The sequence below is a fragment of the Silene latifolia genome, chromosome 8 (genome assembly GCF_048544455.1).
Source record: "Silene latifolia isolate original U9 population chromosome 8, ASM4854445v1, whole genome shotgun sequence".
NCBI lineage: Eukaryota > Viridiplantae > Streptophyta > Magnoliopsida > Caryophyllales > Caryophyllaceae > Silene > Silene latifolia.
This window is the reverse complement of record NC_133533.1, coordinates 22,154,006-22,180,555: the sequence shown is the minus strand read 5'-3', so window position 1 is coordinate 22,180,555 and position 26,550 is coordinate 22,154,006. Positions and strand designations below refer to the sequence as shown.

At 44.8% G+C, this 26,550-nt stretch overlaps 1 non-coding gene across 1 annotated transcript; it reads left to right on the top strand.

The window, feature by feature from the left end:
• The first annotated feature begins 12,746 nt into the window (after positions 1-12,746).
• TRNAD-GUC (transfer RNA aspartic acid (anticodon GUC)) lies at positions 12,747-12,818 on the top strand. The gene has a single exon. It is a non-coding gene; the product is annotated as a tRNA-Asp (tRNA).
• Positions 12,819-26,550: the final 13,732 nt, after the last annotated feature.

Sequence of the window (26,550 nt, the reverse complement as noted above, 5' to 3'; positions counted from 1 at the left end):
CCCCCACCAACATTCAACTAATATCCAACTGATATCCAAAATTCAGTTGCAAAACAGCCTTATAATATCGAGCTCAACTTAACATACAAACCTGGAAAATCTATTCCCGGATTGTATAACATAAATGGGTCATAAGCCCTCCCAGACAGCAAGGGACATAAGCCCTCCAGGACAGTGCAACGATCCCACCCATAACACATTAAACTGCGGCGAGATCCAAAGACAAAATCGGCTCGACCCGGTCGAATAACTCGCCGATCCGAGAGACATTCAACATCACCTTTTCAAAACACAAGAAGAAAATTTGACCAAATATTTATTCATCCAAAATAAATGGCCTTACCACACCTAAAAAACATCCATTCCAGGGACATCCCCCCTGGATGGGTCAAAAAATGTTTCTAAATATTCATTCCAGGGACATTCCCCCTGGATAGACCAAAACCTAAAAGAAAAAAAAAACTAAGCTATTTTTGAGCCAGTGACCGACTCACAACCATCCGCCATTTCCTGATCATCAGACTTTGCCTTGGAAGGAGGAGAATCTACTTCTTCTTCTTGACCCATATTGGCCAAATCAGGATACTGAGCGTCCAAAGCTATCTCATCCCGGTCTGGATTCCAATTAGCCCGGTCAGATTCTGGATCCCTCATAGCATCAACCCGGCCTTTCCCGAAGAAATACTGAGCAGCATCAGCCAACCGCGCCTCCACCAACTCCTTTTCAGCAGCAAGCTCCTCGTTTTTCTTAACTGATCTTGCATTGCCTGCTTCTCAGCCTCCAACTCTTGCCTGACAAACTTCTCAGCGTTTTTTGCAGCCACCTCACAAACTACAGCAGCCCTGACCGCCTCCTTAGCTGTCCCCAACTGAGATTGAATTACCACTTCATTACCTCTGGATGTGTGCAGATCACGGTTTAGCCTATCTAGTTTTTCCTCTAAATTAGCAACCTTGGCCTGGCATCATTGAACCGACAAAAAGCCAAACCAACATCCAATCCCTACAACAGAATGAAATTAATCAGCCAAATACAAAACAAAACAAAAAACACATAAACAATTAAAAACATTCCCTTACAACCAACCTCCTTAGCCTGGGAAGCAAGTTCAGCAGCCTTTGTTACGAGAGAAGTCAGAATAGAAACCACCCTAGTAGACGACTTAAGAGTATTAGCAGACAAGAGCTGGCCGCCCATCTTTTCAGAAAACTCGTTTATCTGTGCCCGGGCAGCATCCATGTCATCAATCCTGGCAGGCACCTGCCTTATACTCCTGAGAGGCTAAGCTTTAATAGGTTCTTTCTCTCCCTCCTTCTTTTCCGGGATAATATCTTCCCTCTTCCTTTTTTGAGCCTGGACAACCTCCGGTGACGCTATCCGGGGTAGATCTTGGGAAGGCTGGATATCAGAAACCAGGATATCAAGCGTCTTGTCACTCCCGCTAGCCTCCTGGCTCTTGGACTGCTCAGCAATCCTAGCCACCCCAGCCTTCAAATCCTTTGCAGAAAAGCTGGCTAGCCTAGCAGAAGACCTAAATACTGAATATATAAAAATACATATACGTGAGTATCAAACAAGAAAACGACAAGAAGATAACGGATAACATAAAAACATATAGAAGACGTACAGGAAAGAGCAGTAGAGCTAGGCTTGCCTTTGGGTACTTTGACCCCAGTCAACTTGGTCTTCATATACCGGGCAACAATTCCCGCCCAAACAAGCTGGCCACTCCTCTCTTCCTCGGAATAGCGAGGAAAGCATCTATCCTTGCAACAGCCTCCTCGTCAAGAGGATCATGATTCCAATCAAGAGCTACAAACATTACAAGAACAAAATATACAGGTAAGACTTATATGCCTCACTCTCATTCAATATAACTACAAATTAAGAGTACAGAAACCTACCACTCTCCAAGGAGGATATCTCGAGATAATCAAAGCCCGATCCCGAGTCTCAAATCCGGATAAACAGAAAGTCTTTGCCCAACTCTTGTCATCTCCAGAGTCCAGGTTAGTAATTAATGGAGACATCTTTGACTTAATTCTCAAATTAAAACGACCAACAACAGGATTTTTAAAATGATATACTGCCTTGATATCATTAAGAGTAATCACAAGATTGTGTTTAGCACATAAAGTTTCTATGGAATGAACAAGTTTCCAAACCATCGGCATAATCTGAAAAGGTGACACTTCCATAGCACGAATGGTGTCAATCATTAAGGAGTAAAAGGTAACTTACACCCGCTTTGAATGCCCATTCGAAAATACGAACCAACCAGGTGATACCCGATTAGCCCCGACCGGACAAGACTCGAGAATCCATACCTCGATCGACTCAGAATTATTTTCTTCTCCCTTAGTATCTTGTCATAATTTGTTTTCAACAAGTTCTCTTCAGGAAAGTAAGGATCCAAAGATTGAAGGGCAGTGAAAACAGAATCCTGGTACTTAAAAGCCACAGCACGAGCAGGAGGATCAATCTCCATCACCTCTTCCTCCTGGACGTCTATAGGCTCAGGTTCAGCAACAGCTATCTGAGATGCAGCAGTCTTTTGAGATACAGGACGTTTCTTGGCTCCCATATCTCTGAATGTTTGATTTATTGTTATGAAATTGAAATTGTTGAGAAAATATAAACTAGCAGAACAGGATTGCTAAGAAGTAGGGAAGAATTTCAGAAGAATTTCAGAAGAATATTTAGCAAAGAAAGTAGAGGAAATTTGGTAAAAAACAAACCTCATCCCAAATACCGTATTTATAGAAGATGTATAACGGTGTAAAAACCCTAGAAAACACAAAACTCTCAGCATGACATCACGCAAATTAGCCGTTATAAGTGTTCATCGGTAACTAGGAGTCTAAGAGTCATTGAGTAAATATGATTCTTTTTATTGTTTAACCCGGTAAAGTTGACATCTCACCCCTGGCGAGATCCAGCACAGGTAAAATGTCAAGGGACAATTGTTAGGCCCAGATTAGCCTGGCCTGACTGCAACCTGGCCTGACCTTACAAGGCTGATTGAGGCAAACAGAGACCGGACAAATCTAACCACTGCCTGGCAGATGAAGAGTATTACAGGATGAATAGGCTACTTAATCCCGAAAGAAAGGCCGATGGTAAGCACGGAATAACCTGGGCACACCTAGGCAGGCTGGATTAAGAGCAGCAAAACGGTTATATAAAGATTAATGTTCATGTCCTATTCTCAAGGAAGACCAAGTCTAACTATGAAGCTATATCACCCATGAACCTGGACGTGGAAAGAGGAGAATGAGTTGAAGAATAATCAAAGGAGAACGAGTCAACCGAATTAATAGGGAATGTGCCCTATTAATCCGGTAACAGCTCCAACAAAAGAGGAAGACGTTGGAGATCAATACTGTAATACTCCGTATTTATGAGTCTTGGGGTACTCTATCGAGTAGGCCTTACTCTGTCGAGTAAGGGAGTTTTGCGATATAAAATAGTTTCGACAAGTTGGGTACTCGATCGAGTAACATAGGTACTCGATCGAGTAAGGGGGCACTCGATCGAGTACCTTAGCTACTCGATCGAGTAGCCTTTTCTGGCTGTTTTGTCGGGTTTTGTTAATAATGCGATTAAAGTATAAAACACTTCCGTCATTGTTTCCAAATCACTTTTCCAAAACCTAAATTTCTGTTTAAGAGAGAAAGCAAACAAGTTCATCTTCTTAATCGCATTCTTAGCAATTCCCAGAGTTCGGACGGTCAGTTCTTGTCGTTGTTTATACCGTTGAGTTCCTTGCGTCGAGGGTAAGATCTATGTACCCTTTTTATTGTCTTTCCTTTGATTTGGTTAAACCCTAATTTTGGGATTGGGGGTTTTTATGATTTGTTATGGTTAGATTGTGATTATGTGATTATGTGATAGGAGAAGGATTTGTAAAGGAGAGGTTTTGAGACAAATTTGCTAGATCGTCTGATGATTGTGTTGCTTTCCAGGTAGGATTTCCTACTCAGTATTAGTCCCATAATGGGATGATTGTTGATGTGTTAAGATTGATTGTTTGATATAGTAATTGTATTGTGACTACCGTGATTGTGATTGTACACTTGATAGATTCGGCGATTGTTGATTTTGTGATTGTGATTGGTTGCCTATGGTTCTCGAGATGCGTTCTCGGCTGAGTGGAGTCACTTGCGGGAGTGGCTTCACGCCCTAGTTTCGCCCTTCGTGGAACCCGCCACGGAAGGGGATGTGCACATTAATGGGACAGGGTTATCGCTCGGTATGATGAGCGGGGCTTAGGTGGGAACGGCTGCGGTCCCCCATCGGGCGGTAGTCCAAAGGACAGTCGATGATTGAGATGATTAGAGTTGGTTGGTTGTGTATGTGTGACAGTTAAGCTATCTGCTTATCTTATTGCGACATGTATATTAATTGTGTGATTAGTACTGACCCGTTTAAATGTTTTAAAAACTGTGGTGATCCATTCGGGGTGGTGAGCGATTGCTTGGTATATCTTGGATACGCGTGGGATCTAGCTGGGGATGGAGTCATCACATATAAGAGTCTTTAGTCTTCCGCTGTGTTTGTTAGGACAGTTCCTTTCAGTTGGTTTATAGTTTGAGAACAGTTGTATTTTGGTTACAGTTGGTTTTGTAATGTAATCACTTAAACTTATTTAATAAAGTATGTTTCTTGATTGTCTTATGATTATCATGCCTCGGGTAACCGAGATGGTGGCATCCTTATACCTGAGTGGTCCTGGTAAGGCACTTGGAGTATGGGGGTGTTACAAATGGTATTAGAGCGACGATCCTGAAACCTGTAACCAATGAATCTAATGAACCTAGGGAGTCTAATTAAAATGAACCCGGGGTAATGGTTGTAGGAGCTAATGCAAAGACTTGGGAGACGTCCTAAAGTCGCGAACTCGCCCTACGATTTTGAACCGGTCACCATGGGATATGAGTCGGGATCGCTATGTGTTTATTTTGTGAATTGTGTAACAATATGGTGATGTGTGGCATGTATAAGGGTGATTTTGTATGCTGTTGGTTGAAAGCATGTTGAATGATACTTGGTTTACCATGTTGATTGGAATAGTTGGAAAAGTATGTGAGAATGACGAATGATGTGGTGGAAAAAGGAAATAGTTTATATGTGATGAATAATGATGTGTAGGATGAATGATTTATAATGAGGCAATCCTAATAACATGTGGATAGGGGGTGTGATAAGATTTGTTTTCATAGTTTTGTTTGCGTAAAGCTATATATTATGTTCGTATAATTGTCTACTATCGTATCATATGCGCTTGTTAGCTGAAGTATGTGATTGAACTAGATGAATTGATTGGAAAAGATGAAGTGGCAATTTCGTAAGGATATGAATTTCTTGATTACGGAAGTTTTTATGTGATGAAGTGGATTTGTAATGTTGTTGTATTAGCAACATGGAAATAGGATTTGTAGTGTAAGGGTGTGGTTTGTTTCATGAAAAGTTATGAAAATTAAAAGCAGGCGGGTAATACATGATTGAAAGTTGAATGTTATATGAGCATGATAGATGGTAATGTTTGGCTTTTGGTAAGTAGTAACATGAAGAATAGAGGTTAAATGATATGTGTTTTGTATAACAAATTGGATGAAAAGCATGATGGTTGTTTATAACGTGGCACTTGATAACACGAAGTAGATTATTATGTTGATTGTATGAGGAGTCGCGCAGATTTGAATGCATAGTTGTAATCATAATGTTGAAATAATAATGAATGCATAGTACGTTGGGGGTATGTGAGATAACATGAGGGTAGTATTCACGAGTCTACATGATTCGATCGAGTGGGTATTTGTTGTTATTTTGACCAGAATCGTGTTTTTGGGCACTCGATCGAGTACCTCGGGCACTCGATCGAGTATGGGGTCACTCGATCGAGTAGCCTGGCTACTCGGTCGAGTAAGTCGAGATCGAAGATCGAAGGTCTGTTTGGGTTAAGAGTGGGGCACTCGATCGAGCATGTTGGGCACTCGATCGAGAAGCCTCAACTCGATCGAGTAGGTTCTGGTACTCGATCGAGTGGGGTCTGTGTAGGTCATATGCGTGTTTCGGGTCATATGTTTATTTTTGACATTCGTTGCATATTACGTTTAATCCAAAGGTGTTGTATTACTTCTTTATGCATTGTTTTACGTATGTGTTGGTCCTGAAGCGTAAGTTACCCAATCTTAAGATGTAAAGAGTGGCACTTATGATGAATATGAGTTCGGTGGGGAGGACATGAGTTATATGTGATTATGATAGATGGTGGAAAAAGAAAAGGAAGATTGGTATAGTTTATTGAGGCATAGAGCACGTTTTGCGAGACGGGATGAGTGATATGATTGTGTGTTGAGTAATGTAAAAGTAAGAGAATATGGGCAAGGGATGATGTGAGTATAATGAGCGTGAGAATAAAAAGATTGAAAAGTAAGGATGCGGATAGTGGCAGCTTGAGATGTGTAACGAATTATGGAGGGAGATGGTTAGAAATAGAGTTGAGTAAGGATATATGTAGTGAAAGTGCGTTTTAAAGGAGTTGAGAAGAGTAGTATATAGTGAACTTTGTGGAGACATGTCGCGAGGTGGATTTGGGAGATTTGGTTTATTAAGAGATGAAACTACTGTGTGATTTCCTTGGGCAATTAATGGTACAAAAGGAATTCTGATTTCTAGAGAGGTACAAAGGAGATGCAATTGTTAGAACAGTGAACGTTGATTTTATGGATAAACTAGAGGCAAGAGTGATTAATGGCATAATAAGATAATATTTATGGTAAGAAAGAGTGAGATGATATCGATATGAAATAATGGGATTTGAGTTTTGGAGCAATGAAAAGATAATCAGAGCACTAAAGAGTTAGATAGAAGTAATAAGGAGCTGAGCTATTAATGGTATTTTTGAGTATAACGAGAAAAGAAGGATGAAAGTAAGTTGAGAAAAAGTTCACCGGAGTTATGTGACATAAAGTAAGGAATCGTCGAGATGTATGATACTATCAAGGGTAAGTAAGTTAATAGTTATACAGAAGTTTCAGGACAACATGATTAATCATGAGTTTCGAGGAATTAAGGGAGTATGAAGTTGGTGGAGTATTTGCACGATACGAGATTTTTGGTGGAGAGTTAGATGGTGATACAATTAAGGATAGTATTGGGAAGAATGTTAAGGTAATTTTGTTAATGGATTGGATGTTCGTTATTTGGGATGTCAACCAAAGATAGGAAACAAATCGTGATGTTTAGAGATGAGTGTAAGAGGTTTGATGCCCGGACAGCGGTAGTGTGATGGTTTGTGACTAGTGGTTAAGGGTAATGGTATATTAGAAAGGTAACAATTCTAAAGAGGTTGATTTTGCAGAGACCAGTTGATAAGTACGATTATGAAAGAGTATAAGATGTGGTTATATGAGGCGGTTGTTAGTAGTTGAGTATTAATGGTGTGGCTACATTTGGCAAAGGGTGATGGATATGCGAAAGGGAGAATATGTTATGAGGTGTATACAAGTTAAGCTCGGGCGACTAGTAACCTATGTTGAGTGGTAACTTACGTGATCAGGATTGACTAGTTGGTTGTGATTACGGGTCTATGATATGTGTAAATGTTTGTGTGAGGTTCTGACCTCACAAGAAGTGGTATGGTGTGATAATTATAAAGTTGTTTTATGAATGTTCTGTAATATATAGGTTGGACACGGTAATTTTAATTGAATAATATCCAAAAAGGTAATAACTTGATTAATTTGACATGGCTAGTTATAATTTTATGTGTATTAATAACACATGTGTATTCCGTGAAATGGTAGAGATGATGTTCATGAGATGCTTATCTGTTTATCCATATAATATGTCGCGTGGTGATTTAATAAAGTGGATTTGAGTAAGTTTTCTTGTCTGAGAAGTTATACTCAGTCGGTGTTTATGGGAATCGTATGCAGTTGTGATGTCTATCGGTGTGGTTGTGGTGCCTCGGGTGGTGATCCGGGCACGGTACATAATGTTGTGATGCGGGTATTTTCGCACTACGGTGTGGTTGTTGGTGGCGGTGTTGTGATGGCGTCACCGGTTGTGGTGGAGTAGGCGGGATGATTATGATTCGAGTTTCGAAAGTGCATACCAGTTATTCATAGTTTGTTGTTTTGTTTGATGTTGCTCCCTGCGAGTTTCAGTTTCTGCAGATAGACAGTTGTCTTGTTTATTGATGTTTTCTTTACCAGGTTAAGTTGGGAATGAGGGTATAATATGATATGAAATAGAGTCGTATATGTTTTCGTTGTTGTCATGGTATAGTGATGTTCTATTGATGGGACACGGTTGTGAGAGGTTGTTACTGATAATTTTGATCTTGTTCTAGATAAGGCTTTAGTAGACATGGTAATGACAAGTGGTCCGTAGAACATGTGTGGTAATGATCCTGAAAGTGCGGGTGGTTCATAATCTTTTTTGGGACAAAGTGAGTGTAGGGTGTTGGGGGAATTAGTGTCATATTAGGTTATGTATGAGTCTTGCGGTAATGAAGGAAAGAACTGGAGGATCTAGTGTGAGTGTAGGTAACGAGTGTGGATCGTGAGTTATGCGTTTGGGAGATAGGTGCTTCATATAGAGAGGTATGTCATGTTGCGGTAATGTGGAAAAGTTGAAGTTTTGGGTTAAGATAAAGATTTTGAGGTATAGGTTAGGTGGTGTGACGAATGAGTTGAGGTATGAGGAATGTTTAAGTAAGAGAGCCTTGGATATATGCATGGCGAGTGTTTAGATTATAAGTGGTTATCTTTGACATGCGGTGGTGATGAGGATCATGACACGATATAGCTAGGATTTAGTATTAGTGAGTTACGAGGACGTAACATTTGTCTTAAGAGGAGTAGGATGCGATGAAAAGAGAGTTTCATGGTGGTGCATGTTATAATATAATTGGAATTAGAGTGTTAGCGTAGCGTAAAGGAGGGATTTGTTTTGTGGATGATACTTATAAAAGGCCATGGCCGTACTTGTAGTAGTGTGATGCTTCGAAGTGTGGGAATATTTTATATAGTGTTGACAGTTGGAGGATGGTGTTATGAGTGTGAGTAAACTTCGAGGACGAAGTTCCTTTTAAGGGTGGTAGAATGTAACATTCCGTTTGATGTTATGAGTATTTTGGTAGTGTATGGAGTTAGTGTTGAGAGAGATATAATGGAGTGGATACGATATCGTGAGCCATGTTGTGGAGGTAGGAATAGTTAGTGGAGTTGGTGTTACGAGTTCATGTTTGGGTTGGAGTTTTGTTTTGAGTTCTTAGTCACGTTGTTGTGTCTTGATCGAGTTAGTATGTTTGTTTTCAGGTATGGGTTGAACTTCGGGGACGAAGTTCTTTTTAAGGAGGGAAGACTGTAATACTCCGTATTTATGAGTCTTGGGGTACTCTATCGAGTAGGCCTTACTCTGTCGAGTAAGGGAGTTTTGCGATATAAAATAGTTTTTGACCTGTTGGGTACTCGATCGAGTAACTAGGGTACTCGATCGAGTAACTAGGGTACTCGATCGAGTAAGGGGGCACTCGATCGAGTACCTTAGCTACTCGATCGAGTAGCCGGTTTACGGGGGTTGTTTTGTAGGGTTTTGTTAATAATGCGATTAAAGTATAAAACACTTCCGTCATTGTTTCCAAATCACTTTTCCAAAACCTAAATTTCTGTTTAAGAGAGAAAGCAAACAAGTTCATCTTCTTAATCGCATTCTTAGCAATTCCGGAGTTCGGACGGTCGATTCTTGTCGTTGTTTATACCGTTGAGTTCCTTGCGTCGAGGGTAAGATCTATGTACCCTTTTTATTGTCTTTCCTTTGATTTGGTTAAACCCTAATTTTGGGATTAGGGGTTTTTATGATTTGTTATGGTTAGATTGTGATTATGTGATTATGTGATAGGAGAAGGATTTGTAAAGGAGAGGTTTTGAGACAAATTTCTAGATCGTCGATGATTGTGTTGCTTTCCGGGTAGGATTTCCTACTCGCATTAGTCCCATAATGGGATGATTGTTGATGTGTTAAGCTTGATTGTTTGATATAGTAATTGTATTGTGACGGCTGTGATTGTGATTGTACACTGTTGATAGATTCAGACGATTGTTGATTTTGTGATTGTGATTGGTTGCCTATGGTTCTCGAGATGCGTTCTCGGCTGAGTGGAGTCACTTGCGGGAGTGGCTTCACGCCCTAGTTTCGCCCTGCGTGGAACCCGCCACGGAAGGGGATGTGCACATTAATGGGACAGGGTTATCGCTCGGTATGATGAGCGGGGCTTAGGTGGGAACGGCTGCGGTCCCCCATCGGTGGTCGGTCCAAAGGACGTCGATGATTGAGATGGTTGGAGTTGGTTGGTTGTGTATGTGTGATGCTTAAGTCATGCTGCTTATCTTATTGCGACATGTATATTAATTGTGTGATTAGTACTGACCCGTTTAAATGTTTTAAAAACTGTGGTGATCTATTCGGGGGTGGTGAGCGATTTGCTTGCGGTATATCTTGGATACGCGTGGGATCTAGCTGGGGATGGAGTCATCACATATCAGAGTCTTTAGTCTTCCGCTGTGTTTGTTAGGACAGTTCCTTTCAGCTGGTTTATAGTTTGAGAACAGTTGTATTTTGCTTACAGTTGGTTTTGTAATGTAATCACTTAAACTTATTTAATAAAGTATGTTTCTTCATTGTCTTATGATTATCATGCCTCGGGTAACCGAGATGGTGGCATCCTTATACCTGAGTGGTCCTGGTAAGGCACTTGGAGTATGGGGGTGTTACAAATACAACGTTCATATTTGCTTGACTATAAATATTGTAATCTAATATTTGTAATTCATTCATCATTCGTTGAGTAACTTAATAATTTATCTTACATTATTTCCCGAATATCCAATTACATACACAAGATTGATCTCCCCAAGAAATTTACTGTTCCATCCATGAGAACTTATGATGGAACCTCTGATTCAAAAAATCATGTTGCCATATTCAAGCAAAAAATGTTGGTTGCCTCAATACCCAGTGAACTCAGGCAAGTCTGCATGTGCAAAGGCTTTGGTGCGGAATAGTTCGCACAAGCTTCTTGAAACGGACCCACGCCTCATGAAAATTCTCATCAGGACCCTGTTTAAAGCTCGTGATCTGAGCTCTAATGGCATTGGTCTTCGAGGCAGAGAGGTATTTCTTGTAAAATGCTAAGGCCAATAATTCCGGTCGGTTATCCCATTAGCAAATCGATCCAAATCTCTATACCACTCCCTTGCAGCATCACGATGCGGGAATATAAACATAGTCTCCTTCACTTGGTCCGGAGTCACACCTGCTGGTGGGGGTATGGAGCAGCAATAATCAATGAATGTATCTGTTAGGCCCAGATTAGCCTGGCCTGACTGCAACCTGGCCTGACCTTACAAGGCTGATTGAGGCAAACAGAGACCGGACAAATCTAACCACTGCCTGGCAGATGAAGAGTATTACAGGATGAATAGGCTACTTAATCCCAGAAGAAAGGCCTGATGGTAAGCACGGAATAACCTGACAGCACACCTAGGCAGGCTGGATTAAGAGCAGCAAAACGGTTATATAAAGATTAATGTTCATGTCCTATTCTCAAGGAAGACCAAGTCTAACTATGAAGCTATATCACCCATGAACCTGGACGTGCAAAGAGGAGAATGAGTTGAAGAATAATCAAAGGAGAACGAGTCAACCGAATTAATAGGGAATGTGCCCTATTAATCCTAAATGACTCAACAAAAGAGGAAGACGTTGGAGATCAATACAACGTTCATATTTGCTTGACTATAAATATTGTAATCTAATATTTGTAATTCATTCATCATTCGTTGAGTAACTTAATAATTTATCTTACATTATTTCCCGAATATCCAATTACTTACACAAATTTGTATTTAGTTTATCAAAGTAATATAAGCATTATTATTCTTACTCAGTCTTTCCTTGTTATTCATTCACAACATTCCAAACTTATAGAACTAGATACCCTGACTACTCTATAATCAAGCCGGATCCTTTCAGGAAAATCCTGCTAAAACAGTATCCATATGTTTGGCTGCATCTTCAGTCGCAGCTCCCCCGAATTGGTTTCTCTCAACCAAGTTGATATAGGACGGCTTCGGCCCGAATTTTCTGTCCGTCCCTGGTAATGCGAATCCCTTATAGAGATTCGCAACTGTTGGCTTAGAGTGACTGGCTATACTTGCTTCTTCAGCCATGTCTGGAGATGTGACGGTCTCAGCTGAAGAAGTGGAAACGGGAGATGAAGGTGGATCCTCCTCAAACAGTGCGTTCTCGTAGTAACTAGACAGAATACTCAACTCTTCCTCTGTCGACAATACTCTAGATGATCGTCTCAACTCACACAAGGATTTCTCAATCTCAGGATTGAACGGTAGTAATTCACTACCCTATGACCTGCGCATAAGAAGAAACTACAGAAAGAATATGAGAATAGTTTAAGGAACAGATGTACCTTAAACTAAGAGAAAGACTAAAAATAAAACAACTAAAAATTTTAAAAAATTGCCTCCCCGCAACGGCGCCAAAATTTGATACCCGTCGTTGTGTGCACCAAAAATAAAATTTATATTTCCTAACTACAACTATAGATAGCGGTAGTAGGGTCGAACCACAGGGAGGCGGATGCAATTAATAGTTGTCTCAATTTTAGTCTACGTAACAAATGTGTGGGGGTTTGTTTGAGTTGGAATGCATATGTATCGTTGTAGTATAGTGGTAAGTATTCCCGCCTGTCATGCGGGTGACCCGGGTTAGATCCCCGGCAACGGCGCCAAAATTTGATGCCCGTCGTTGTGTGCACCAAAAATAAAATTTATATTTCCTAACTACAACTATAGATAGCGGTAGCAGGGTCGAACCACAGGGAGGCGGATGCAATTAATAGATGTCTCAATTTTAGTCTACGTAACAAATGTGTGGGGTTTGTTTGAGTTGGTCTATAACTAAAGGTAGTAAAAGAAAGTAAACTAAATAAACGGATGAAATCAAGCATTAAAAGGGTGCTAAGATGGTCGGTTCACTATAGTTTCGGCGGCAGTGTACTAGGTAGGTCTAAAACAAACACGTGAGACGGGAAAATAAGAAGTCCTCTCGGTCCATTCTTAACAGGTAGCATCTTTCGATCTCACTACAGGTCCCTAATATCACTAATACTAACTTTCGTCCTGAAAAGTGACTAAAAAGGTTAAATTAACTCATCTTTCGATCTCATTAATCTAGTCGTCTTAATTAGGTATGCTATCTCCCTTCCCTATCTTTCGATCTTTATTGGGTCGGTAAATTCCTAGGCATTCAGCTAGTCGCATGCATTCGATTCGTCAAATATGGAAATTAAATTAATTAAAACGAAGGTAATCTCACGAGGCCAGTCGATCGACCAGGTAGGACGGTCGATCGACTGGCACGCGATTTAAGTCTACTATTCTACGCCGCCTACTTCTACAGATTCCCTACATCCTAGCACAGGGTATTTAGCTACTCATGACTATGATGAAAACAACAATAAGATTAAGGGATAAAACTACTGAATTCAAGCTTAAAATAATTAAACAAACAAATAACATAAAACTATAATTTCGGCTTCGGGAAACTAATCTAGCAATTCTATACTATGGATGAACACAGTAACGAAATTGATTAATTGAACAGGAGAAATACCGAATGAAATTGCAGAGAAAGGAAGAATTCCAAAAGCAGGAACGAAGGTAAATTATCTTCGAACACTTATGCCCTAATGCTAAACTCAATATAGAACAATAATTATTTCTGATAAAAGACTTGATAAAAACTAGATGATTAAAGCTTCCTATCAGGTTACGTTATATAGGAATATAACGTAACTTTATTCCTAAACCTAATATAGCTTGGGCTTTGGATTTCTCGTTCTATATCTTTAATCTCCGTATCAGCTCGTAGCTCGGTCGATCGACCACTGTGACCGTTCGATCGACTGGACTGCAATGAACAGGAGCTACTGGAACTCGTGCTCTGGTCGATCGACCATACTGGCCAGTTGATCGACTGATGTAGCTGATAATTGATTTCTAAATTCTCGTGGATTTGTCTCTCGGGCCTCGAAATGCGCACCAAGCTCGTTCCTTGAGTAAATACTTCACGTCAATATGGAATGCAAGGTACTCGGGGACGGATTTAGCTTGATTTCCGCTGGATTCTTCACATTTCTGCAATAATGTACAAAAATACAAAAGTAGACGGAAATAAGGAAAATAGTAGCATAATTGAGCTCTGAAATGCGTGTAAAATAGGGTGTAAAACATCATATAAATGACACGCATCATGCGGCTTACTCTGTGGAGTAATTATGTTTTTATACGAAACAGTAGCTTGTCTGATGGGTACTCAATCGAGTATGGGTGGCCCTCGAAGTTACTTACTCGATCGAGTAAGTTACTTTTACGGGTTGTTTTAGTCGGGTTTTGTTAGTAACACGTGATTAGTATGTTAATCCTTCCGTCACTTTCTTTATCATTTCTCACCCTTTCTAAAACCTTTCAAAGAGAAGAGAAGTTACGTTGTCTTCGTTCGTCGTGTTACTATAAAATCCCAAAGGTTAAGCAGGTCGGATTGTCTTGTTCTTTACACCGTTGAATTTCTCGCGTCAAAGGTAAGATTCTTGTATAATTTTTATAACGATTCGTTGAGTTTGTTTAAAACCCTAGTTAGGTAAATTTGGGGGTTTTGGGTGTTTGATTGGCTTAGTAGTTGTTCCGGGTGTAATTCCAGAGCAGATATTTGTTACCACCCGTGGCCTTGTAGAATGATGTCCTTGCTTGAATCCTCCTTGCGGTCTCCTGAAACGAGGAACAAACTGAGGGCTCGACTTTGGCCGAGCGTACTCACTCCGACGCTCAAGTCAGTAAACTTAAAGGATTAAGTATGTGTTGCTTGGCTAAGTATATTGTAGAGAGATAAGGAAGATAATACCAGATGAATAGTGATTCTTAGGTTAATTTGTGGATCCTTTCCTCAATGAAGGTTGAGGAGTATTTATAGACTTTCACCTTTTGTCACGTAGTGGCCAAGTGGCCAAGTGGCTAGCAGGTGGAAAGACCGTTCTACCCTCGGCCGATGGACCTATGGCAGGCCGACCGAGGGGTCTTGGATATGAGTACGCGGATATGTGTCCCGGCTGGCTGGTTGCCATGCCGAGACCTAGGTGACAGGCCGATGGGTTGCATCGGCTAGTCTGTCTAAGTCGTTGACTTGCTGTGGATATCTTTGACCTTGCTCAATATGTTGACTTGGTCAGTGGTGCAGAATATGCCCCATCAATTTGCCCCCAGCGTAGACTATGCCGTGGTATGGGCTCCGATGTATGTTGAGCGTATATTCTGCGTAAGTATTTTGCAAAATTTTTCTGTGTCGGCCTCTTCTGATGCATCTGCTTCTTCTACCTCGGCCTCGGCCCGGTTCTTATTAGGCCGTACCATATCCCCCCTCCACATGGATGTGTAAAGGGGCATCCGATGTGGAAAAGAGAGTGATGCAGGCCGAGACCAGGGTTGAGAGTGCCGGTTGTTTTTGATTGCCCCCGGCCGGTGCTACCTAGCTTGGTTGATCATGTGGCCGACGGAGAGCAGGTACCTAGGAATTTGTTGAGGAAGATGAATAGGCAAAGAGATGTGAATGGGCGTGTTGAAGACGCTTGGTCACTTGTTGCATTGATTGACGTTCAACTGTTGCAATGATTGACATTCCGTGGTTGCATGTTCGACACGTGTCTGTTCGCTGATTGGCTGACGCTTCATGGGCTGTGCCCTGATTGGTCCTTCTTCATGGGCTTTTCCCTATAAATAGGATAGTTATTCCGTGATTTTGGCCACCAATTTCATTTTCTCAAATTTTCTCCCAAAATCTTCATCTTTCTAAACTTTCAAGGGCTTCCTTTTCTTCTAATCTTCGGAGTCTTTGATCCGGCGAGTGTTTTTCTTCAAGGTAAACAAACAAATTTTCTTTTATCTTGTTAGTAATTGTTGTGAACATGTCTTCACGATCTTTGGACCCGGAAACTGCGTCGGGGGCCCTAGGTCTCCTTCTCCTGAAGTTGATCCTCAAATTCTGGAGGAATGGGAGGATGATGATGATGTCGGTGATTTCGGTGATGATTTTGGTGATGACGCGGAAAGGTCTCGTCCTAATGAGGGGAGGCAGTATGTTATGGATCACGGCGACGCCTGTAAGGTCCGTCTTGATCGTTCTTGGACCCATAAGCTCGCCAGTTGTTCCGGCGAGACACTTTTCGAGGGCCATTTTTTCTTTGGTAGGGGATACAAAATTGTTATCCCTGGGGAGGGTCAGGCCGTCTGTTGCCCTCCACCGGGCTACATCGGCGTATACATGCGGCATTTGGAGTATGGGCTCCGGTTTCCGCTGAATGGGTACGTTATGGCCATCATTAGAGCCATGAACGTTGCCGTTGCCCAACTGCACCCGCTGGCTGTGAGGACCATAGTCGGCTTTGTCTGGCTTTGTCTCTTCAAGGGAGAGGCTCCAACGGTGAATTTATTCCGTCGGCTTCATCATCTCCGGCCATCAATCTCAGGTCGCGTCGGATGGTACAGTGTGCAAATGGAGCAAGGTTACGTCTCCGTCGACAAACTTACTTCTTGCAAGGACTGGCAAAACCGGTGGGTGTACGTTAAAGTGCCGGACGACTATCCGCTGCCCTGCTCCTTCCAACACCACGTTAATTTGTGGTGTGAGACTAAGGCGGAGCATGATAGATGGGTCACCCGAAAGAAGCTTAAAATGGATGCCAGCAAGGTCCTTCTTAAGGAGGACGAGAAGCTGGCGATGAGGCTTTTTGAGGTGGACAAGAGTGGGTTGCCGAAAAGATGGATCCCCCCAACGCAGATCATTCTTCAGGATGAGCCGCTTTGTCATGTCGGCCTCATACCGGCCCTAGCACAGGGTGAGTGGGGTCGGTGTGAGGCCCATCACCGTTCTCATTGTGTCTCGAACTTCGATTTACTTCTACTTAACTCTTGCTTTGTTTCTTTCGCAGACCACTTTGGACCGGACCAGTCTGAGGATATCCTCCGGAGAATGGGGCTGCACAAAGATAAAACTGTTGCTAACTTGCACCCCAAGGCTCTAGCCTATGACCGCAGGACATCGCCGAATGATCTCATGGAACAACAGCTGAAGGGGTTGAACATGGAGGAGGCCCAGGCGAAGGTTGTTAGCAGCATGGCGCGCCGGACGCGGAAAATAAAGTCTTCGGCGGCGACAGCGTCGACACCGGTTCCACCTCCCATCCTCCCCCCTAAGGAGACAGTGGAGATCGTTGATATTACTGATGGTGGGGACTCTGACGCGGAAGAATCTCCCCTTGTCCGTAAGAGGAAAGAGACAGCCTCTACCGCTGGCAAGGAAATGCCTCCTCCGGCCAAGAAAGCCAAGCATGGTACCTATCTATCCTGTGGCCCAAATTTAGCCGGGTCATTAGGTGCTCCTGATGACAGGCTCTCTAATATGTCAATGCGTGTTGACACTGATGCTTTCATTAAATTTTGTAGATCAGCCGCTGTCGGCCGTCGCTCTTGTTGGGTAGCAAGTGGAGGGGATCTCCGTGCAGGCTGGTGATCGAGACGTCACCGTTAACTCCTCATCCCAGAAGGCTTCCCTCTCCCAGCTGCAGGCTGGTGATCAAAATGTCACCACTGTCTCTTCATCCCAGAAGGTTTCCGTCTCCCAGCTTATAGAGGAAGGCACGAAGCTGATCAAGGAGCTGACGAGGTGGAACGAGCTTACCGGTGCTCGTATCATAGAGCAGGAGAAAACCGTCGCTCAAGCTGTTTTTGAGCGTAATGCCACTAAGCAGGTGGCCGTGTCGGCGAAGCTAGATCTCCTCAATGAGCAGAGGCTTAGGGGAGATGCTGAGAAGGCGCTTTTGGATGAGAGAAAACTCAGGGAGGACGCTGAAAAGGAGGTCCTTCTTTGAGAGAGAGCAAGGCTTTCGGCTGCGGCGGCGAATTGCCGCGAAGCCGCTTTGAGAAGTGTAACCTTGTTCAGAGGCACGCCGACCTCTATCTCCAGCAGAGGAACGAATCCAGGGACCTGTTTAAGGCCCAGGCGGAGGTGATTCGGAGCAAAGAGGCCATCATCAGGCAAAAGGAGAAGGACATTGAGATGCTCCAAACCGTCATGCTCCCTGACATGTGCGCTGAATTCCGGGATTTGGCCGAAGAAGCTGCTAGGGAAGTGATTGGGGAGCTTTTCCTTCTTGATGGTTCCTTTCCGTGGGGCAAATACGACGAGCTGCTTGATGACAAGCTTGAAGCTAAGGAGAAGGCCGTGGCGGAGAAGTCCAAGGAGGCGGTGAGGGCGAAGATAGAGAAGGAGGCGGCCGCGGAGAAAGCAGCTCTGGCTGAGAAAGCTAAGGCGGCCAAGGAGGAAGCCGAGAGAATGAAGGCAGCCGATGATGCCGAGGCCAAGGCTGAGGCGGCTAAAGCTGAGGCTGCTAGGAAAACTGCTAGGTTGCCCATCGGAGAAGACGCGGCTACTGCTGCTGATGACAAGCAGCAACAGGCATAGGGGGACGGGAGGTTATCACCAGGCTCTCCCGGCGTCTCGGATAGCTTCAGCTGTTCGGGAGCCAATTTTTAAACCCTTCCTTCCTGCCATCTTTTGGCGCTCCAAATGACATATTTGTAACTTTTTGCTTTTCTTTCCTTGTATTTTGTACAACTCTGGTAGGTTGTGTTTTGGTTTATCCCTATGGGGACGGCCGTCGTCTGTATTCTCTTCACTTGTAACCCGCTATCATTTTTAATAAGAGTTCGTTTCTTTTTGCCTTCGGCATGGCTGAGGTCTTTACCCTATTTCTTTCCTTGCGCTAATAGTTGAGCGTCTCAACTGTGTTTAGCGTTTTCACTTTGCCTCTGGCTTGGCCGAGGTCTTTTCTCGTTTCTGTCTGAGTTGTCCTCTTACGTTATTAATTGAGCGTCTCTTTTTTGTTTTCGCCTCGGCTTGGCCGAGGCAGTTTAGAGTGCGTATCTCAACTGTGTTTAACGCCTCTTAAGGCATTTTTATTGCTTTTGCGAGTAAAAACTGCGCTGGCTGAGACTGCCGCTCTTGTCGGTATGACAGTGTGAGCCGGCGTCTGTTTCTTCATAGAGACTGCCGCTCTTGTCGGAATGACAGTGTGAGCTGGCGTCTGCTTCTTGATAGCGTCTAACGTAGCGTCTACCACTTGGAGTGACTGTCGAAGCGTCTACTACTTGGGGTGACTGCGACGGCGCTATATTTCTTGATGGAGACTACCGCTCTTGTCGGAATGACAGTGTGAGCCGGCGTCCGCTTCTTGATTGCGTCTAACGTAGCGTCTACCACTTGGAGTGACTGCCGAAGCGTCTACTACTTGGGGTGACTGCGACGGCGCTATATTTCTTGATGGAGACTGCCGCTCTTGTCGGAATGACAGGTGTGAGCTTGGCGTCGCTTCTTGATAGCGTCTAACGTAGCGTCTACCACTTGGAGTGACTGCCGAAGCGTCTACTACTTGGGGTGACTGCGACGGCGCTATATTTCTTGATGGAGACTGCCGCTCTTGTCGGAATGACAGTGTGAGCCGGCGTCTGCTTCTTGATAGCGTCTAACGTAGCGTCTACCACTTGGAGTGACTGCCGAAGCGTCTACTACTTGGGATGACTACGACGGCGCTATATTTCTTGATGGAGACTGCCGCTCTTGTCGGAATGACAAAGGTGTGAGCTTGCGTCGCTTCTTGATAGCGTCTAACGTAGCGTCTACCACTTGGAGTGATCTGCCGAAGCGTTTACTACTTGGGGTGATGCTGACGGCGCTATATTTCCTGATGGAGACTGCCGCTCTTGTCGGAATGACAGTGTGAGCCGGCGTCTGCTTCTTGATAGCGTCTAACGTAGCGTCTACCACTTGGAGTGACTGCCGAAGCGTCTACTACTTGGGGTGACTGCGACGGCGCTATATTTCTTGATGGAGACTGCCGCTCTTGTCGGAATGACAGTGTGAGCCGGCGTCTGCTTCTTCATAGAGACCGCCGCTCTTGTCGGAATGACAGTGTGAGCCGGCGTCTGTTTCTTCATAGAGACCATGGGGAAAATGAACATTTCGATGGAAGACGGGCGATTCTTCATTAGATTAAAGCATGCGTCGGGGTGTCCACAGCTGTTTCGGACACCTCCGCCGTTATACAAAGTTTACATGAGATCACCAGTGTCCTAATGGCTTTTTAAAGGCGCCCTTTCCCAGTCAGCCGTCAGTCGCATCCATGAGGTCGCCCCCCTGTTGTAAGGATGGGCTTTTCCCCCTCTCTGATTGCTTTGCCACTTTGAGGGATTGCATGTTGCATCCTCTGGCAGATATCTGGACGTTGACTACCTCGTCCTTCTCGTCCCTGGAGACGAGCTTATGCGCTTCCCCCCGGTCCGAGACATACATCAGTGTTAGGGCCCGGACGGACATCACTGCGTCGACCTCGCTCAGAGTGACTCGGCCTATGAGAACGTTGTAGGCGGACGAGCCGTCAATGACTACGAACTCAGCTAGGACATTCTTGGCCGCATCCCCCTCGCCGAGCATCACCGGGCCCGATTGATCCTGGGGTACCAGGCCCCGCCCCGGAGAAGTCAGTATGCTGGATTGGTGCAGGGGCTCAAGTCCTTGATTTTCAGGCCGAGGCTGAGGAAGCACTCCCTGAACATGATGTTAGTGTAGGCGCCTGTGTCAATCAGGCACCTCTTCACCAGGTGGTTGGATATGTCCAAGTTGACTACAAGTGGGTCGCTGTGAGGGGCGATGACTCCCTCGTAGTCCTTCCTTCCAATAGTCATATCGGGAATGTTGGAGGCGGGGATCGCTGTGTTAGGCACAAAGTTGATGGCCTGATACAGCTCGTTCAGGTGCCGTTTGTGCCCATGAGCTGACCCACCGTTCTCATTGCCCCCGATGACCACATGGATCACTCCTATCCGTTGGAAAACGGATTTCTTATCTGAACCGCTGGCGTCAGTCTTTTGGCCTTTGGCAACATACTTGTCGAGGCTTCCCTTCCGGATCAGCTCTTCAATGGCATTCTTCAGGTGCCGGCAATTGTCAGTGAGGTGACCGGTGTGGCCGTGGTACTCGCAGTACTGGCTCGTATTACCATCTCCTTTTGGCTTGGGGGGCCGTTCCCACTTCTGGCCCTCGTTTCTGCTCAGGGTGAAGACCTCGGCGGCCGACACGACCAGAGGGGTTTTATCATGGTAATGCCGTTGGTAAAACGTTCCCGAACCCCCCCCCCCCCGGCGCCCGTCGAGTCCTGTTTCCTGGCAGATCTGTCAGACCGCGACCTGTTATTGTCACGACGTCTCTCATCGGACCGTGACCCGTTATTATCACGGCGTTTTTCATCCGGGTTGTCATCCCGGCGGCTCTTCTTTTCTGAGGGCTCGGCCTCGCTGGGGCCTACCCAGGTCTTGTGGTAGTCTTCCACCTTGATGGCCTGGTCGGCCATCTTCCAGGCGGCATCTAGGCCCAAACCCCCGTACTTGATGAGCTCGTCTTTTAAGACTCCCTTTGGGAGGCCTTTCATCAGTGCGAAAGCCGCCAGTTCGGGGTTGATCTCCTGAATCTGTTGCACCCTGCCGTCGAACCTCTTCACATAGCTTCGTAGAGATTCGCCCTCCTCCTGTTTGATAGTTAGGAGGTCCGACGTCTCCACGGCTCTCCTTTTGTTGCAAGAGTACTGGGCTACGAAGGCGTCCTTTAGGTCGGCGAAACAGTATACCGAGCCGTCGGGAAGCCCCTTGTACCAATTTTGAGCCATCCCATGCAGAGTTGTTGGGAAGACTCGGCACCAGACCTCATCGGGCTGCTCCCATACCGACATGTAAGACTCGAAAGCCTCGGCGTGGTCGGTTGGGTCACTATCTCCTTTGTATGTGAACGCCGGCAACTTCAGCTTAGTTGGTACGGCAGTGTCAAGGACATAGGCGCTGAGGGGCTGTCTGAGCACGTGTCGGATGACACGCGGCGATCGGCTCCTCGCATTCCTAGTCCGACTCCTCTCCTCGTAGCGGGAAGGACTCCTTCTTCGACTTGGGCTTCTTCTCCGACTCTGCTGAGTCGGGCTTCTCTGGCTTCTCCGAGGCAGGCCTCGTCGGTGCTGCGGCGACGCTGTCCTCTCGTGAGTACGGGGAGGGCTCAGGTCCACCACTAGCACTCTGGGCTCCTCCGGCGTCTCGGCAGGGTTGGCCTCTCCTAGTGCTCCGTTCAAATTTCTCGGAGTCACGTTCTGGGCCCTGGTTTCTTGGACGGTTTCCGCCGCTCTCGTCGGCGTGACAGTGTGAGCTAGCGTACTCCCAATCAGGTCCAGGAGCATCTTCAGTTTTGCTGTGTCAACCACGTGTCCCATGATGGTGACCTGGTTGGCGGGCAGCGGCGTGTCTGGTATTATCGGCATTCCGAATTCCGGTTGGATTACTCCACCGGTGGAGGGTTGCACGACTCCAGAATTGTGAAAGGTATCATCTTGGTAGAATGTGGTTTCGTCGGTTGCGACTACCTCTTGTTGTTTTGACATCTTAGCTTTTGGGGTGGGTTTTTGTGTTTGTTTTTTTTTATTTGGGAATGAATGTAACTAGCTTCTAGTGTCGTTTCCCACAGACGGCGCCAATTGTTCCGGGTGTAATTCCAGAGCAGATATTTGTTACCACCCGTGGCCTTGTAGAATGATGTCCTTGCTTGAATCCTCCTTGCGGTCTCCTGAAACGAGGAACAAACTGAGGGCTCGGCTTTGGCCGAGCGTACTCACTCCGACGCTCAAGTCAGTAAACTTAAAGGATTAAGTATGTGTTGCTTGGCTAAGTATATTGTAGAGAGATAAGGAAGATAATACCAGATGAATAGTGATTCTTAGGTTAATTTGTGGATCCTTTCCTCAATGAAGGTTGAGGAGTATTTATAGACTTTCACCTTTTGTCACGTAGTGGCCAAGTGGCCAAGTGGCTAGCAGCTGGAAAGACCGTTCTACCCTCGGCCGATGGACCTATGGCAGGCCGACCGAGGCGTCTTGGATATGAGTACGCGGATATGTGTCCCGGCTGGCTGGTTGCCATGCCGAGACCTAGGTGACAGGCCGATGGGTTGCATCGGCTAGTCTGTCTAAGTCGTTGACTTGCTGTGGATATCTTTGACCTTGCTCAATATGTTGACTTGGTCAGTGGTGCAGAATATGCCCCATCAGTAGTAATTGCATGATTGTATTTGTGATTATAGGAGGAGATTTCGTAGAAGAGCATTTTGATTAGCTGCTTGTGACGGTCTTGTGATGGCTTATTTCAGGTAGGGTTTTCCCTACTCAGTATTAGTTACATGATTGTGTGGTGATTGTTGTTGTGACGATTGGTTAAGTATATTGTTGGTTGTATTGGATAGTTGTTGATTTCATGCTGTTTATTGGTTGTATCTGTCTGTGATCTTCGGGGTGCGTCCCTGGCTGAGTGGAGTAACTTGCGGGAGTGGTTTCACGCCCTTCATTCGCCTTCTGTGGAACCCGCCACAGAAGGGATGTGCACATTAATGAACATAGGTTTATCACTCGATGGAGATGAGCGGGGCTTAGGTGGGAACAGCTACGGTCCCCCACTGGCGGCGAGGAGTACCTGCTGCGATGGGTACTCTAGCAGGGCTACACACTTTAGTGTGTAGTCAGTTGTGTGGAAATTGGAGATGGAGACTAGAGATTGGTTTGAGCTGTCTGTGTTTCTGTTTCATTGTGGTTGTTGTTGTTGTTCTTATGTAATTAGTAATGACCCCCGTTTAAATGTTTTAAAAACTGTGGTGAGCAGTTATTGAGCAGGTATGAGAAGATACGTATGGGATAGCTGGGATGAGTCACAACGATGCAGTTTAGAAATCTTCCGCTGTGTCTGACTTTTTTATAGTTTTGATAAGTAGACAGTTTAGGAATCTTGTTTTTTTGTTAACAGTTTTGGTATTGGCATGTAATCACTTTAAACATTATTTACTTTTAAGTATGGTTTCATTATTGGCTTATGATTATCATTGCCTTCGGTAACCGAGATGGTGACGTTTCCATACCTTAAGTGGTCCTGAAGCAAGATCTCACTGGAGACTGTTGTTTTAACTGTCTATGTTCTTTGGGGTGCGTCCCTGGTTGAGTGGTGTCAGCTTGATCGGGTGTGTTTTTGAACAGAGGTCTGACCAGGTTCTGGAGTCGAGGCACTCGATCAGGTAAGTTTGGCACTCGATCGAGTGTCCTCAACTCGATCGAGTGGGTGTTGGTGTTCGATCGAGTGGGTTTAATAAAGGTCGTATGCATGTTTTGGGTTATAGTATGAGTGTTTATGTCTACCTTTTCTTATATAGTTACAAGATGCTGCCGAAAAGAAACACCCTATATGCTAGAGCTGAGAGTATGTCAATTGATGATATAGTAAATATGTTGGAGCACCAAGATGCTCATACGGAAGTTGTAAAGAGAGTGGGAAAGGAGAAGGAGGTTGATCATTCTAAGATCAGCATCCATATAGCGAGGTTCAATCCGAAAGAGTATAAGAGGACCGGGGCGCCAATTCTACTGGACAATTGGCACAGAGAGATGGAGAATATCCTGGAGTTGGTGCATTGCCCGGATGAGTTGAAAGTGGAACAAGCTGTGTTCTACTTGAGGGAAGCAGCAGGTGAGTGGTGGGATAAGGTCAATTTGAGTGCTACGGAGATGTACATGAAGCAGGGGCTACATACAATACCCTGGGATGAGTTCAGAAAGGCAATAAGGCGTGAGTTTGTACCGGAACATGTGAGGAGTAAGCTGAGGGAGGAGTTCGATGAGTTTAAGATCGCATCTGACATGAAGGTGGATGAGTACTACCGTAAGTTTAATGAGCAGTCTAGGTACGCTGAGGAAATGGGGCTGAGTGCGGAGAACCTAGCTTTGAGGTTTGAGAAGGGGTTGACCCCCAAGATTATGGAGAAGCTACCGGTGGGAGTCCTTACAGATGTTAAGGAAGACTATATGAGAGTTGGGAGGGCTGAGAGGTTGGTGGAGATAACCAGGGAGAGGGGTGCTGAGAAGAGGAAGGCTGAGAGCGAGGGTGGTGGTCAATCCAACTAAAAGAAGGGTAACCACACTCAGGCGAGAGCATATTCATCTGGCTCAAGGTTTAGTGCTGGGGCTTCATATGGGCGTGACCGTGGGAGTGGTAGCAATAGCTTGGGGATGACCTGTTTTAACTATGGCAGTGTGGGCCACAGGTCGCAAGACCGAAACCCAAAGGAATTGACGGGGGCCTGCACAAGCGGTGGAGCATGTGGTTTAATTCGAGGAAAAGTGGATCGAGAGACATGAGTGCACCAGTGTGGTGCCGGGAGGTTTTCAGAGACCGGCTCAGGGGAGCTTTTCTCAGGGTCCTGCACAGAGTTATGCGAGCAACAGACCGGCTGGGTCATGGAACAACAAGGGAGGTCAGAAAAACAATGATGGAGGTAACCGCAATGGCGGTAATTTCTATCAGAAACCAGCTACGAACACCAACAACAACCAGGGGTCGGGTGCTAAGCCGACTACCTCAGCTAGTACTGTCCAGGGAGGTGGGCAGGAGACCAGTGGCAAGCTGTTTATGATGGAGAAGAATGCAGCTGAGGTCGGCGCTCATGTTATCACTGGTACATTTCTTGTTAATGGTGTTTATACCTTTGTTTTGTTTGATTCGGGAGCATCACAATCGTTTGTATCTTCGAGTCATGTTAAACAGTTGGGTTTCAGTGAGTATGAGTCTGTAAGAGAGGAAGTTTTTATACCTTCGGGTGAGTCTGTATCGTGTGGGAGGTTCTATAGAGGTGTATCCATGATAGTTGGGCAAGTTGATCTATCTGTAGACTTGCTAGAGTTTCCTTTAGACGGTTTTGAGATGATAGTCGGGATGGATTTGTTAGGAAAGTACAAAGCTAAGATAGACTGTCATCAAAAGAAAGTTTCTCTGAGAGGTCCTAAGGGGATTAGTGTGTCTTATCGTGGGTTTGTTGTAAAACCCAAAGTTAAGTTGATTGCAGCAGTGACCTTGAAGTCCTATCTGGGGAAGGGGTGCCCGTTAATCTTGTGCCATGTGAGGGATCACAAAGTGGAGAGTCCGATAGTTGAGCAGGTACCAGTTGTGGGAGAGTTTCCAGATGTCTTTCCAGAGGAGATTTCGGGGTTGCCACCAAAGAGAGAGATAGATTTCAGTGTTGAGCTAAAACCGGGGACAGGGCCAATCTCTTAGGCACCGTACCAGATGGGTCCTAAGGAGTTAGAGGAGCTAAGCAAGTAGTTAGATGATCTGAATGAGAGGGGATACATTAGACCTAGTTTATCACAGTGGGGAGCACCAGTTCTGTTTGTGGAAAAGAAAGATGGGAGCTTGAGGTTATGCATAGACTACATGGAGCTGAACAGAGTGACAGTGAAGAACAAGTATCCTTTGCCAAGGATAGATGATTTGTTTGATCAGTTG